The sequence below is a fragment of the Schistocerca nitens genome, chromosome 5 (genome assembly GCF_023898315.1).
Source record: "Schistocerca nitens isolate TAMUIC-IGC-003100 chromosome 5, iqSchNite1.1, whole genome shotgun sequence".
Classification (NCBI taxonomy): domain Eukaryota; kingdom Metazoa; phylum Arthropoda; class Insecta; order Orthoptera; family Acrididae; genus Schistocerca; species Schistocerca nitens.
The window spans coordinates 567,434,375-567,449,587 of NC_064618.1; positions in this window are offsets into that span (position 1 = coordinate 567,434,375).

Below are 15,213 nucleotides of genomic sequence, written 5' to 3' on the forward strand. Positions count from 1 at the left end.
GTAGGCTGCAGTAGGTTCAAAAATGGTTCAAATGGCTCTGAGCGCTATGGGACTTAACATCTGTGGTCATCAGTCCCCTAGAACCTAGAACTACTTAAACCTAACTAACCTAAGGACATCACACACATCCATGCGCGAGGCAGGATTCGAACCTGCGACCGTAGCAGTTGCGCGGTTCCGGACTGAGAGCCTATAACCTGCAGTAGGTACTGGGAGATGAAGAAGCTTGCACAGGATAGAGTAGCATGGAGAGCTGCATCAAACCAGTCTCAGAACTGAAGACCACAACAACAAGAAGAATATTCTTTGAAAATAAATGACGGTTCAAGAAGTTAGAATTGACACCTCTGTTTTCGACCGTTGAGTAGTAATTTACTTATCTTAAGCATGGTTTTGCGCCCACTGAATTCGAATACTGCTCTGGGAGTCATAAAACATAGACGACTGAGGACAGTGAGTCAAATATTTACAATCTCGCACTCAGTGATTGCCAACAAAAGGTACGTGAACGGTGGCACTCAAAGAGAGGGGATGCTTTCCTTCGGCCAGAAGGCCTTTGCGAGAATTTCGAGTGGCCGGGGTTGCGGGACGGGGTCAGTGGGCTGGTGTTGACTTGGTCGGCCAACGTTGTCCTTCACTGAAGTGGTCCAGGGAGCTGTAAAGTGGTGGGTTCGTGTCTGTTGATCCGTTGCGTACGCTGCACGATGGGACCAGTTCTGGCGATTGAAAACGGGAGCCTCGCCACGCACAGGAAAACCCTGAGTGTAACGACTGTTTATAAAGTGGCGAGTTGGGTCACAAGCTGGTTGTGAATGTTTCTTATGAATCGTGCTTAGTGCTTGTAAATGTGTATGCTGGTTAACGCTCGCACAAGTGTAGTAGGCTGAAGCATACGTTTGCATGTGACACTGCGGTATAGCTTGCTCAGCAGAATTACGTGATCTAGCATTCGCAACTGTAAACGTTTCCTTGCCGTGTCGTACTGGTTGTGATTACATATATTGAACGTTATGAGTCAAGACTGGCAGTAACTTTGCATATTGTTTTCATTATTGTCAGGTAACGCAGTTTATCCTTGTGTCAATGCTCATGAGCCAAGCGCCCCTCTGAGCAATATACGCTTACGGTGTGGCCAACCATCGATCCTTATTAATGTTATAAACTTAGCCTGCTTTAGTGCCATACTCTTCAGGTCCTGCAATTGGTCGCTTTTCCGTCCATGTTGTTGGGCAAGCAATTCAAGTCGTTTATGGTGGTCCAAATGGTCTGGGGCGATCAGTTGTTGGAGGAATGAAACTGCATAATGCAGTAACAATATCTGTAATATTGCTGTGACAAAGCAGAAAGGGTAAGCCCAATTAACGTGAATTATTACGGACGAAGTTATGTACCTAACAGTTGTGTTAAAGTTATTACGTTTAAAAGTTTGTTAAAGTGCCTCGCTTAATTTGATTGCCATCTGGCAATTGAACTGCGTTTAAGTGCCTGCCTAACAGTCTTTTCTTACATTCTGTGCGAGTGCACGAAATTCATAATGACGTTTTAATTTCTGTAAATTATTACTTCCCATGTACTGAATGAGAGTTTTACGATTGTAGCCAGTTGGGTTTCTTGAGAAATGGTTATTTCTGAAATGAAATGATTAACGTCTTACTGGTGCTGGTATTCTTGACGTTACAAATTTAATTAGTCATTTTTCTAATTCACTATTTATCAGCCTCAAGTTTTGGAACGAATTCAGGGAGATGCTGGTAGCTCAAGATGTTGATTGCTTTAATAGCTGCTAAGTTTTTAAAGCCCCGATAGCGCCGGCACGGTAGCTCAGCGTGTTCGGTCAGAGAGCTGGTTGGCCTCTGTATTAAAAAACTGAGTGAAAGGATCAACAACGAACTTCAACGGATATCATGTGGCATCCGCAAAGACCATTTACTACCATCAGACAAAAGATAGCTGAGTGGTCATCGTGGTGGTCTGTCACGCCAAGGGGCCCGGGTTCGATTCCCGGCTGAATCGGAGATTTTGTCCACACAGGGACTGGGTGTTGTGTTGTCCTCATTATCATTTCATCATCATCAGTGGAAGGCAACGGGAAACCACCACTGGAATCACTTCGTAGACCCTCATGTGGTGGACCTATCTGACGAGGCTTCCCTCATGGCAAGACCTGCCGTAAGGCAGAACACAAAGTTAAAAAAAAAATTAAAGCAAACATCTTACTTAAAATACCGTTTTATTGGGATTTGTTAGAGCCAATTTTTATCTTTTCTAAGAGACCATTATTTTAAATATATCTGCGATTGTTCAGCCTGAACAAGATTTAAACATTTCTTTTTTTTTTAAGATTTCATTATCATAAATACACTCTGTACCAAATTAAGCTTGCCAATTGTTAAATAAATTTTCTGTTAAATTTTTAACTGTGAATGGTGTTACTGTTGTGTCGTCCTATGGTTGCCCTTCAACACCACAGCCCTTCCACAACCCCCAGTAAAACCCTTTTCAGCACGCACACTCTCAGACATTGCAATTATCTTCATAGGGAACAAACAGATTGTTCGCTAATTAAGTGCAGATTTTCTTCAGGACTAAAAAAAAACGTGCAATCGAATAATTATCGATGTCAGTTGTTCAGAATCCTCCAGACTTAGACATTTGTTTGAACTCACTACTTCACTGTTTGGAGGTTCATTATGAAACAATTTTTTTCTTTTTTAGGGACAAATTAACTGCTGTTAAGCATTTCTTTGACGTGTTCTTTACATGTCATTGTGAGATCTTTGTTTAAACCATGCAACCCTTATTGCTAAAAATCTTGTTTTATGTAAACATACACAGTGGAACACTGGAACATATGTTACCGTGCATCTGATCTGCTACTGGATGGCGGCTGCTAACTAGTTATCATGTATTTTAAGCATGCGACACTCTTAGGCCTATCGTACCAGTGTTTTATATTAATGTTCATAGATCATTTCCTTTGGACAAACATTACATTAATGGTTACTGAGCCGTGTACATAATACAAAATTAAGTCTTTCGTGGCCACTTGTTGACAGATTGCCAGTTGGCTTCCGTCTCTGGTTCTCCGGCCGACGTTCCTTTGACGATTTTTATTTTGCCGACATTTCTCCAACAGTGGAGTGATGGAGGGTGAAGCTTTGACAATGCCAGCCACTCGTACAGTCGAAAAGTCAGAAAAAATGCCAAATAAACGTTGGTAGAAGAATGCCATTAAAAGGTACGTTTTCTTTTGTAATATCGTTTTTATTTTATATTATAACTGATGACTTTCCATGAACCTCCCTGATCATGAACTAGCTCCCAAACACTGGTTGAAAAATAAGTCTTGTATTCGGGAGACAAAGGTATTTGATATTATGAATTAAGTCCAAAAAGTTCCTTCTTTTTTTGAGATGTTTATTTAATCACGAAGGCCTGTTTCAGCACTATTGCCATCTTCAGGTGATCTGAAAGTAATGGTTTTATTATATACTATTGTCTGCGGCAGACGGTGGGCTACTTGTCATATATGAGATTGACAACCATACATTTATGGAATTCTTAACTTACCTATAACATCACTGGTTAGTCACATAAGCGTTTTTATTACGTCTTTTAAAGTTATTTTTCAAACTACATCAAAATTACTTCTTGTATAATGAAAAATTCTACACGCACACTGAGGGAGGTGCCATGGGATGCAGCATTGCAGGAACTATAGCAGATATATTTTTAAATTCACTGGAAGAAAAACTTTTCAACAACACAAACCCATTATTTAAAAAAAATTGTGTATTACCATAGATATATTGATGACTCCCTAACGCTACTTGATGGAAATACGAGCTAATACACAATGCACTAAATGCACTACATCCAAAAATGAAATTTACAGTGGAACTAGAAAACAACAAAGCGATGAACTTTCTATACCTTACCATAAAAAAATGTTGAAAATACACACAAATTCGATATATACCGAAAACCTACTACAACAAATAACATTATACATGCTACTTCGTGCCACCCAAAAGCACATAAATACGCCTACTTTCATGCCATGGTCAATAGGATAATAAACCTCCTCGTAGAACAAGAAGCAATACATGAAGAAATAAAATTGTATGTGGCACTACAGAATGGTTATAACCCAAAATTGGTTCAACAGATATATATGACAAAAATACCACACCATTAAAATGAAAAATACGTAAAGAAATAACACTTCAGCAAGAAAAACAAACCAAACAGAAATTCACCTATACCGACAACATACGTAGGCAACATATCGAACACACTGACACCATGTAAAAGTAAACAAACATACGCCTCGTATACCACCCTAAAGAAAAATTAAAACTTAGATCGGGAAAAGTTAAATTACCAATACACTCGAATCCAGGTATATACATAATTCATTGTAAAGATTGTGATAAGTTATATATAGGTCATACAGGCCGGAACTTTAATATCAGATGCAGAGAACATATTAGAAACACTGAAGGCAACCCATCAGCTTTCTTTCAACACCTACAGATAGAAGAACATACCACAGACAATGTAGAAAAAGCGGGTCTAGTTTAACAGGGGATACAACCCGTCGGCTTTGACCAATGACGTCTGAATTCGCCAGAGAGCATGTATTACAATTATGAAAGAGCTGAGAAGAATGTTCAGAACAAAGGAATGCGAGAGAGAAAAACTGTACTTCACATATATAAGGGCCAGTAGTATTTTCACGTTAACGATATCGGGTATTTATATCTTAGTATTTCTCCCCAAAATACAATGGAAAGAAATGAATGAAATATATTACTAACAAAGAATACATCACGTTACATGTATGTCAAATGTATCTCGAAACTCTTTCGAACTATATTGCTTAAGTGCAGTACGGGATACAAGTTTAGCGTACGTCGATGTCTTAGTTTGAAGTAGCATTGCTGTCCTGTTGTTCACTTGAACTATGTATCGCCTGTTTCACTAAACCGTAACTGAACACCCGATACAAATTAAAAACTCATTCGAAGTGTTTTGCCTAAGTACAGTACGGAATACTAGTGTGTCGTAAGTCGATTTCTTCGTTTTCACTAGCATTACTGTCCTGTTCTTCACTTGAACGATGTATCCTCAGCTTCAGTAAACCCTAAATGAAACACGGGATACAAATTTTAGTTGTGTCGGGGGTTTCACAAGTACACATTAAAAAATGTCGAACTGATACTAGAGCTGGAAAACGAAACAAGATCGACAGCTGTCAAATTTCTGTTACGTACTTCACAACACGAAAATACACATATTGGTGGAATAAAACAGTGAAATATGGCAAAATAGTGAAATACAGTGAAATAAGCAAATGGGAAAGTGAACTTACCACATGGAAATATCGAGGAATAACGGAAGCTCGCCTAGACAGACATACGCACACTCATAACAAACACAACATTACGAAACCTCTCTCCTCTCTCTCTCAGCCCCTCCCATCCTCCCACACACACGCACACACATTCACCAACCCCCCCCCCCCCCCGCCCTCTCTGAAATTAACTGAGATGTTTGGGACGGTACATTTTGCCAACGTGTTTAATAAAACATTTAAACGGGCAATACGTCCGAGGAATACTTTATCTCCACGAATAATCATCTAGGTGGCTTTGAAGAGTCGAAATCTGACGTTTCCCTTTCCCTATGAGATTTTACCGCTGACCAGTACCCCTCTATGCTGTTACTGCAGGCACATGGCGATAGAGAACTAAATTCAATGTTGTGGTTTACTATTATATGTTGATAATCCCTATCCTATAAATCCCTATATGAAGAAAACCCGTCTGAAATAACAATAGAACCCTCTGCAACCTGATCTTCAATTAACCTAACCAAAACTTCCTTACTTCTATTTGGTACTACTCTGAACATTATACCGTCACGATGCTGACCTGAAACTACTGCCCCCCCCCCCCACACCCATAATCCCACCGGAGGTTCCCCCCGATTGTACTTACTTTTCCCAAAATGCGATTCGTCGATTTCGACCATAACACTCGTCCCCCCCCCCCCCCCCCAACGGTCCCCTGTATTTCATATATTCCCCACAAACTTCCCTACGAAACGAGTACCATTCTACTACCGTACGCTTACTCACACGACATTCATGCACACAGAGCCACACAGGATATCTTAAACACCAACAGTATGTGATTTTCATTGTGTGTCTCAGGGCGAGCTTAGATTTCTCGAACCACGTTTCCCTCCTAACAGATCGCCACAAACGGTCTCTGCTGCACCTCCATACAAATAAGTCGTGAGTACGGCGACTTGATACACTGGTGAGGCGCCGGACTCACGACATCGGACGTATTCAGCAATGAGACCACACATTTGCAAGAAGCAAATTGTGGTCAATATGTCTTCCCCCATGGCTTCTCTTAAATCGTCAAGATTCATTGGGATAGACAAATCCATTCCTATAAACGAAAATAAGACACTAAAAATTGTTCTACAATAAAAAATCTAACACTCCAAATTACCTCAGTCTCATTACGAAAAATATTAAGTACCGTCTGAATAAGAAACAAACAATTACCTTAATTAAACCACACGATTAATAATTTAGCGAATACCAATCGATTGCTTTTGGATTCAGATTCAATTATTTTAATGATAGCGCTTATTGGAACACAGAACTGTTTTATTATCTATGCCTCGAAGTGAAGACATTACTATCTATGACTAAGGTATGAAGTCATTGGTCAAAGCCGACGGGTTGTATCTCCTGCTTCACTAGACCCCAAATTTCGCATATAACACCTAAAGGCCGCTTACTCAATGTTCTGGAAGAGGTCGATATCTACACACATGCACACTAATATCCACAACAAATACTCAACGACCAATTAATTCTAAAACATAAACACTATATGGGAAACTTTATTCAAGTCATTGATCATGAAAACGGACAAACAACCAAAGACATAAACTAAGCCAAACCAATCACACAATCACAGATAAAAATAAACAACACGGTAACTAAGGGAAATCGATAAGTAACTGCTCTGATGTAAACTTGAACATCGTTGGTTAAACGTCAAAAAAAAAAAAAATTGTCACACACAACAAATAAAATTCAGGCTATAACTTCCAACAAATATAGCCTCTGAAAGCTACGTCATACTGATGTCAATACTAATACACGAAAAGTAATCATTACTCCAGCAGCGACTGAACAGCGCTTCCGCATAGCGGTAGCAATCAGCGGCGGTCAAAAATGGTTCAAATGGCTCTGAGCACTATGGGACTTAACGTCTGAGGTCATCAGTACCCTAGAACTACTTAAACCTAATTAACCTGAGGACATCACACACATCCATGCCTGAGGTAGGAGTCGAACCTAAGACCGTAGCGGTCGCGCAGTTGCAGACTGAAGTGCTTAGAACCGCTCGACCACAGCAGCCGGCAGCGGGGGTCAGGTCGGTACTGTCGCTGCTGTAGTACTGATTATTCTTCGTGTTTCACTGTCCCTGTTAATACACGCCGATAATACGAACATCGTCGTAGATTAATTTGAGACTGCTCTGTCAAGAGGGCACGTAAAATACCACTTTAAAACTCATGTTGTTTGTAACGAGGAACAAACCGACGCTTTCCATCAAGGGAGATGTTATGGGCATTATTCGTTTTGACTGACTCCATCAACACATTACGAAAACGAGAATGCAAATATCTACCGAAACACCAGATAAACTTCGCCTGGCCCCTATAGGAGCGGAACCCTGTGAATAACACAAGGCATTGTAGGTTACGTAGAAAGGACAGAGAAATCGCTGAGCAGGAGGCAAAAATTTGTGCCCCTAAGGTTGAATTAGGAAACGCGAATTTGGCATTATGTAGGCTAAGAGAGGAAAATAGAGACGGGGTGCTGGGAAAATGTAGCAAGAAAAGGCCGAAAAAGGGGAACTATTGAAAAAACTTTAGAAATTCCATTAGTAAATCAGTTTGGCTTGCTATCTGAAGTAGTGGAGGAAGGGCCTCATCCAGTTGTAGTTGAAGTTTAGTTGAAGCAGAATATTAGCGTTAAGAAAAAAGATAGGTCGGGATCAAATCAGAATAGGAAAAGAAGAATTCTGCTTCTAGGTGGCAGTCATGGGAGGGGTGTAGGCAACCAGCTTCAGGAGAAATAAGCTGCTGGGTACCAGGTCAGATGTTTTGCGAAACCAGAGTGCTAGCCTTAGCCAGGTGACTGGAAAGGAAGATCAGGTAATTATAGTTGGGGGAGCAGGAAACAGACTGGTTGTGAATGCAAGATATAGTATTAGGAGTGACCTGGACGAAATAGGGGGAGAAACTGGGCACACAAATGTGGGGTTTGTGGAGGTTTTTCAGCGCCGTGATCGGCCCTGGGTGTGGCATGGCATGCTAAGAGTGAGCTGAATAGGATGCTCCAGGCACCTAAAAAGTTTCATATACCCTACGTGATTACAACTGTCCGGACACCTGGCTGAAAATGACTTACAAGTTCGTGGTGACCAACATCGGTAATGCTGGGATTCAATATGGCGTTGGCCCACCCTTAGCCTTGATGACAGCTTCCACTATCGCAGGCATACGGTGAATCAGGTGCTGGAAGGTTTCTTGGGGAATGGTAGCCCATTCTTCACGGAGTGCTGCACTGGGGAGAGGTATAGATGTCGTACATTATGATCAGGTGCTCGATCGTGTTGAAAGATGCAATCGCCATCCCCAAATTGTTCTTCAACAGTGGGAACCAAGAAGGTGCTTAAAACATCAGTTTAGGCCTGTGCTGTGATAGTGCAACCTAAAACAACAAGTGGTGCAAGCCCTCTCCATGAAAAACACGACCACACCATAACACCACCTCCTCCGAATTTTATTGTTCTTTTACACACGCTGGCACCGGGAATTCGCCATACCCACTTTCTGCCATTGGATCGCTACATTGTGTACCGGGATTCATCACTCCACACAACGTTTCTACACTGTTCAGTCGTCCAATGTTTACGCTCATTACGTCAAGCGAGGCGTTGTTTGGCTTTTACGCCGCTCGAACATGAAACCCAAGTTTTCTTTTCTCCCGCCGAACTGTCATAGAACTTACAGTGGATCCTGATGTAGTTTGAAATTCGTGTGTGATGGTCTGGATAGATGCCTGCCTATTATACATTAAGACCCTCTTCAACTGTCGGCGGTCTCTATCAGTAAACAGACGAGGTCGGTCTGTACGCTTTTGTGCTGTACGTGTCCCTTCACTTCAACTTCACTATCACATCGGAAACAGTGGACCTTGGGATGTTTATGAGTGCGGAAATCTCGCGTACAGACGTATGACACAAACATCTAAACCACGTTCGAAGTCCGTGAGTTCCGCGGAGCGCCTCATTCTGCTCTCTCAAGAAGTTTAACGACTAATGAATCGCTGATATGGAGCACCTGGCACTAGGTGGCAGCACAATGCACCTAATATGAAAAACGTATGTTTTTGTGGGTGTCCGGATACTTTTGATCACATAGTGTAAGTGTTGTTCTAGTTGATGCAGTTGGTAGGAGGGGTAAACTACAAATGGCCTGCACCTAAATAGGAAGGGGAAAGATAAGTTAGCTTCGCTATTGGCAGATACTGTAAGGGGGACCACAGTCACGCAATGGATGATCTCTGTGGTTAATGGGACCAGGAAGACAGGTTTTTTAGGTTGAAGCCAATATCCAGACAGACAACAATAAAGAAAAATAGAATAAAAGAAACTTCATGTACAGTAAATAAGGATAAAGCTAAGGGTAGTATCAACTTACTTCATCAAAATATCAGGAGAAAAAAATAAATAGATGAGCTGTTGGTGTGTTTAGATGATCCCAAAAATAAGAATGAGATTAGTATACCTTGTCTGAACACCACGTAACTGTGGCGATGGAAATTGTCAGCAGAAATTGATATAATTTAGCATCTTACACTTTCAGATGTAGTATGGATAAAGGAGGAGTTGCCATTAACACACAACAAGGGTATAAATTCAGAACTGTACAAGTACGCAGATTTTGTGTCGATCAGCACTTTGACGTTTGTGCATATGAACTACAGGTAGATAATGTAGTGTGGTGAAATGTGAATTCTTCTCTCCACTGTCGGACATGAAATGACGAGTAGATGGCTAGTGAAACTGCCCCATATTAGGAGCCAACAATTAACTGATATCAATAATTAAATGAAATCAAACACAAATGATTCTTAACTAATGAATGTAAAAGATTGTGTATATGATCAAAACATGAAAGTAATGTAGGGTATAGAAAAATTTCCGCTACCACTCACAATAAAAGGTTATTTATTTGTCACACACCGGTTTCGGACTTGCGCCCATCTTCAGGTGTTTATACATTCATGTACAGGTTTATATTTTGGAGATCACTGTATAAATGCAGAAAAAATTTTTGCTGGTGACTAAACAGATACAAGTGGGGCAATTGTAAGTGGCAAGACAGCATTTGTCGAAAATATATCTGTACTTACATAAAGCAGAAGCATCATTATTATAGTTACGCTGTGGTGACCGTTTTTCCACTTAGTTACACACTTATTATCATTTAAACGTCCATATTTCAGTTTATAAAGTTTAGCTACATGTTTCACTATTACGATGTGCACTCGTGAAATACACTGTGTTTACATACAAACATATGGGCTGTGGTAAAGAACTTGGACGTAGCACGTGTAATGATATTACTCATACAGAAACATGTAGGTAATGGTCAAAGAACTTAGCCACAGGAAGTGCAAGGGTGTTTCACATATAGAAACTTGAAAAGATATTACAGACTGCGAAGTTTTTTGATTCACATTATGAAATTTTTTTTTATCCACATTTTTGTTGGAGAACTTAGAGCCAGGAAGTACAATGATGTTATATATATATATATATATATGAAATTACTAAAAGCTATTACAAATTAAAAAATGACAGATAGAACTGTTTCGAACCACACTGTTGTCAGAGAACTTAGATCTAGGAAGTACAATGATGTTACACACATGAAATTTTGAAAGCTATTACAAATTATACAATGACAGTTACAACTTGTGTTTACAATGTGACTATTAAAAATTACGATAATGACACTTGAACTGTTGTATGACTGCTACATCGAATTTCCATAGAATATTACATTTTTATTATAACAGAGGATAATTAGCTTTTGTTTTTGAATATTTCATTAAATATGTGTAGATAAGACTCGTTTGCAAGCTCCACTTGTTCGTTGAGAATGAGGTCTGGTGAGTTAGAGCTGTGGATATAAATTTCTAGCTCTTCGAGCAGATTCATTTTCCTTCCTTTGTTCACAGTGTGCAGTATTTGTAGGTTGTCTGTAATGGCTGTGTCTGAGTGACCAGCACAGCCATTTAAGGTAACCTACAAATACTACACTATAAAGGAACAGTCACGGAGTTCAACAGCATCCACTACGGATAAAATTCATTTCATGAAAGAAATGTTTTTGTTTTATAGCGTAAACTATAATAAACTCTCAGGGCCGATTTGACTGGGCTTGGACACGACTCAGATATTAAGGGGAACGAGGAGGGGACGAATCGTCTCAACATTATTCGTTATCGTTCGTCTTGTACTGATGTCGGCGGCAGGCGCCGCGTCGGTTTGGCGGGTCGCATCGGAGCCGTGCGACGCGAGTCGGCTGCCCTCATCAGCAATCGCGGCTTTGCGGCGGAGACAGTTACGATCTCCACGTTGTCTGTCAGTTGTCAGTCGCGTGGCCGAAGCTATGATACCACGGCGAAGCTGTGCTACCACGGTGTCGGAAGGCGGATGTTGGCGATGGTGGAAGATCGCCCATGTCCTCTCGCTTCCGCGGTGTCTCCATGACTCCCCCTTTATCGGTTCTCCTGCATCTCTCAGCTCAACCCCTCTTCGAAATAATCTTCCTTTCGGCTTTGTCATTGGCGGACAAAATTTTCAATGCAGCCAAATGACAGATTGCCGTTTCATAGCTACGTCTCTCCGTGCGAGGTGGACATTTCCTGTCTGGCGTGTGCTGGCGTATGTTCCGTAAATCGGCATCTTTCTCATGATGTCACATTCTTGCGATGTTTACCTGCATTCCGAGGCTGTTGCGAGAGCAGCCACACAACACTTCTTCATAACCACTCTCTCTCCGCGAGGCCTGGACAGACTCATGTTTGGGCTTCGTCTCAAAATCTGCCGGCATCCGTGATTTATAAGGAATGTCCTTACTGTCGAGAAAAACATCATCTTAAGAACACTGACTTCATTCAGACGCCTCCCTGCTCCGATTTCCCGCACTTTGTTTGCGCTCCTTCCTGAGCCCGTGGGGTGCTGGAATTGTCGGCACATTCCTGCTTTCTGAGGCAGGTAAAATATCTGCTGCCGGGCCAGAACCCACATGCTTTCACGTGCACATTCTTGGAGTTCCGTCCTAATGACTGCAGGTGTCCATCAGTTCACGGCACACTTTTCGTTGTCTAACAGGCCCTTTGCATCATGTCCCTCCTTGAGCGAGGCAAGGGCGTCCATCCGGCTTCCCGTTGTGTGCTTGCAGAATGACTGCAGTGTCCTCTCCTCAGGGGCTCGCCACAGGCTGTCCAGCTCCCTTCTCCTCCTCGCCCGCTCACGGCGAGTTGGCGAAAGTGACCGCGGTCGGACGTATTACAGTAGTATTGATATTAGCAACAGTGTACAGGTCCCCGTTACGAGATTGGGAGCTATGCATAAAAAAGTTTGAATCACCATTATGCTCTCTGTCAGACAAAAAGAAGAAGTTATTAATCTGTGGCGATTTCAATGTAAACTCTCTAATCAGTTCTGACAGGAAAAGTGAACTAGAAGTGTTATTAATGACATAGAACTTAGAAACAGTGATCAATTTCCCTACACGTATAGCTCAAGACAGGAGCACTCTAATAGATAATGTATTTGTACAGCAAGAGGATGTAAAACTAACACATGCTTTCCATTCGATGAATTATCAGACCATAACATACGTATAACTGATTAAGTTACAAAACCTAGCAGGGTGTGCAGTTTAGAAACCATTAAGTAAAAGTGTAACATTGCTCAACCTGGTATCTATAGAGCACTTCAAAGAAAGTTTAGGAAATGTTAATTGGGGAGATGTATACAATGAGCCAAATGCTAATGACAGATGTAACATATTTATAGATAAATTTGTAACCCTTTTTGAACATAGTGCCAAAAGAATTACTAAATGTAACACCAAACAGTTTTGGAAGAAACATTTGATTACAACAGGTATTAAAGTGTCTTCAGAAAGAAAAAGAAAATTGTATGAGACAGCAGGAATTAGTAAACCCCCAGAAGTAACTTTACACTATAAAAATTATTGTAACATACCAAGAAAAGCTGTCAGAAAATATAAGAAATATGTACATTAGAGATGAAATTAACAACTCGGACAGTAAATTCAAATCAGTATGGAATGTTGTGAGAAGGGAGACAGGAAAAGTAACCACTGGGGTAGGTAGTATTACCATTAAAGAGAATGAGCCATCTTAACCAACAGTTCACAAGTAGCTAATGTAGTTAACAACCAGTTCTTAAGTGTAGGTGGAAAAATGGTGAGAATAGTTCAAAAGAAAAAGCCAAGCAGTATGTGGAAGAGTCAGTTTTGAGAAATCCTAGTCAGATTAATTTTCCCCTAACAACCTCTTGTCAAATGAGGAAATATATGTTCTGTTGGAGTAGATGACATCTCTAACTTGATGTTAATACAATATGGTGCAATTACAGCTGATGTTCTGAGTCACATATGTAAAGCGTAAGTAACTGAAGCTATTTTCCCAGAGATGTTACAATATGCCATTATCAAGCCTCTCTAGAAAAAATGGGACACCACAGACGTAAATTTTATCAGCCAGTATCTTTGCTTACACCATTTTCAAAAATCGTCGAGAAAGTAATTCACTCAAGACTAGTTAGCCATCTCAACAATAATGGGATACTTAGTAAATCACAGTTCGGATTTCAAAAATTCTGTTCCACCGAGAGAGCAATAAACAACTTCACTGCCCACATAATAGAGTCTTTAAATAGAAATGTGTCATCTGTAGGAATTTTCTGTGACTTATCCAAAGCGTTCAGTTGTGTGAAGTATGGCATTATATTACAGAAATTACAATTCTATGGTATAAAAGGAACAGCATATGAGGGGTACAGAACAGGAAGCAAATAGTTTCTTTGTGGGGTTTAAGTGATTTAAGGAAGTTTCTCTCTTCATATAACTGGGGAGAAATTACATTAAGTGTTCCACAGGGGCCGATCACGGGTCGCCTTCTGTTTGTGATGTACATGAATGACCTCCCTTCTTATCTGAAACAAGAAGCTAAACTCACTCTGTTTGCTGATGATACAAGCATCACTGTTAATTCAGTAAAAGAAACTCCAATAAAAGTTATACAAGTAATGTCTTTGGAAAAGTTATTGGTTGGTTTTATGCGAATGGGCTTGCTCTGAACTTTGAAAACACGCAGCACATCCACTTTTCTACAGCAAGGAGTACAGTTTCCTCAATAAATATAACACGTCAGTGGAAGTCAGTAGCCAGGGTAGAGCATACTTAGTTTTTGGGTGTACATATACATGAGAATCATAACTGGAAAATGCATATTTTGGATACCCTAAAGCGACTAGGTTCAGCAACTTTTGCAAAGAGAATAATTTCCATTTTTAGGGATATAGAAATTAGTAAGCTGACAAACTTTCTATCTCTGATGTCATACGGAATAATATTTGGGATACTCAACACGTAGGCAAGAAGTATTCACTGCTCGAAATAAAATGATTAGAGTAATGTATGGGCCCCATAGTCGCACTGGTCCTTGTTGTTGAGAGCCAATGTCATTAATGAGTAAATGAACTGTGAGGCTGTTGCAAGAACTCCTTACCTTTTACTCAGATGCCTATCTATTTATAAGGATATGAATTCTTACAACGGCCTCACATTTGTTCTCAACAACATGGACCAGTTTAAAAACAACAGTGACATTCATGATTATAATACCAGAAGAAGCTAAGACTTATACTATTCTCTACTTAACCTATCTTTGGCACAGAAAGGGGTAAAATATACTGCTGTAAAACTTTTCGATGAATTAACAGATCAAATAAAATGTCGGCAGACAGCAGTAATAGTTTTAAAAGTAAACTGAAGTCATAT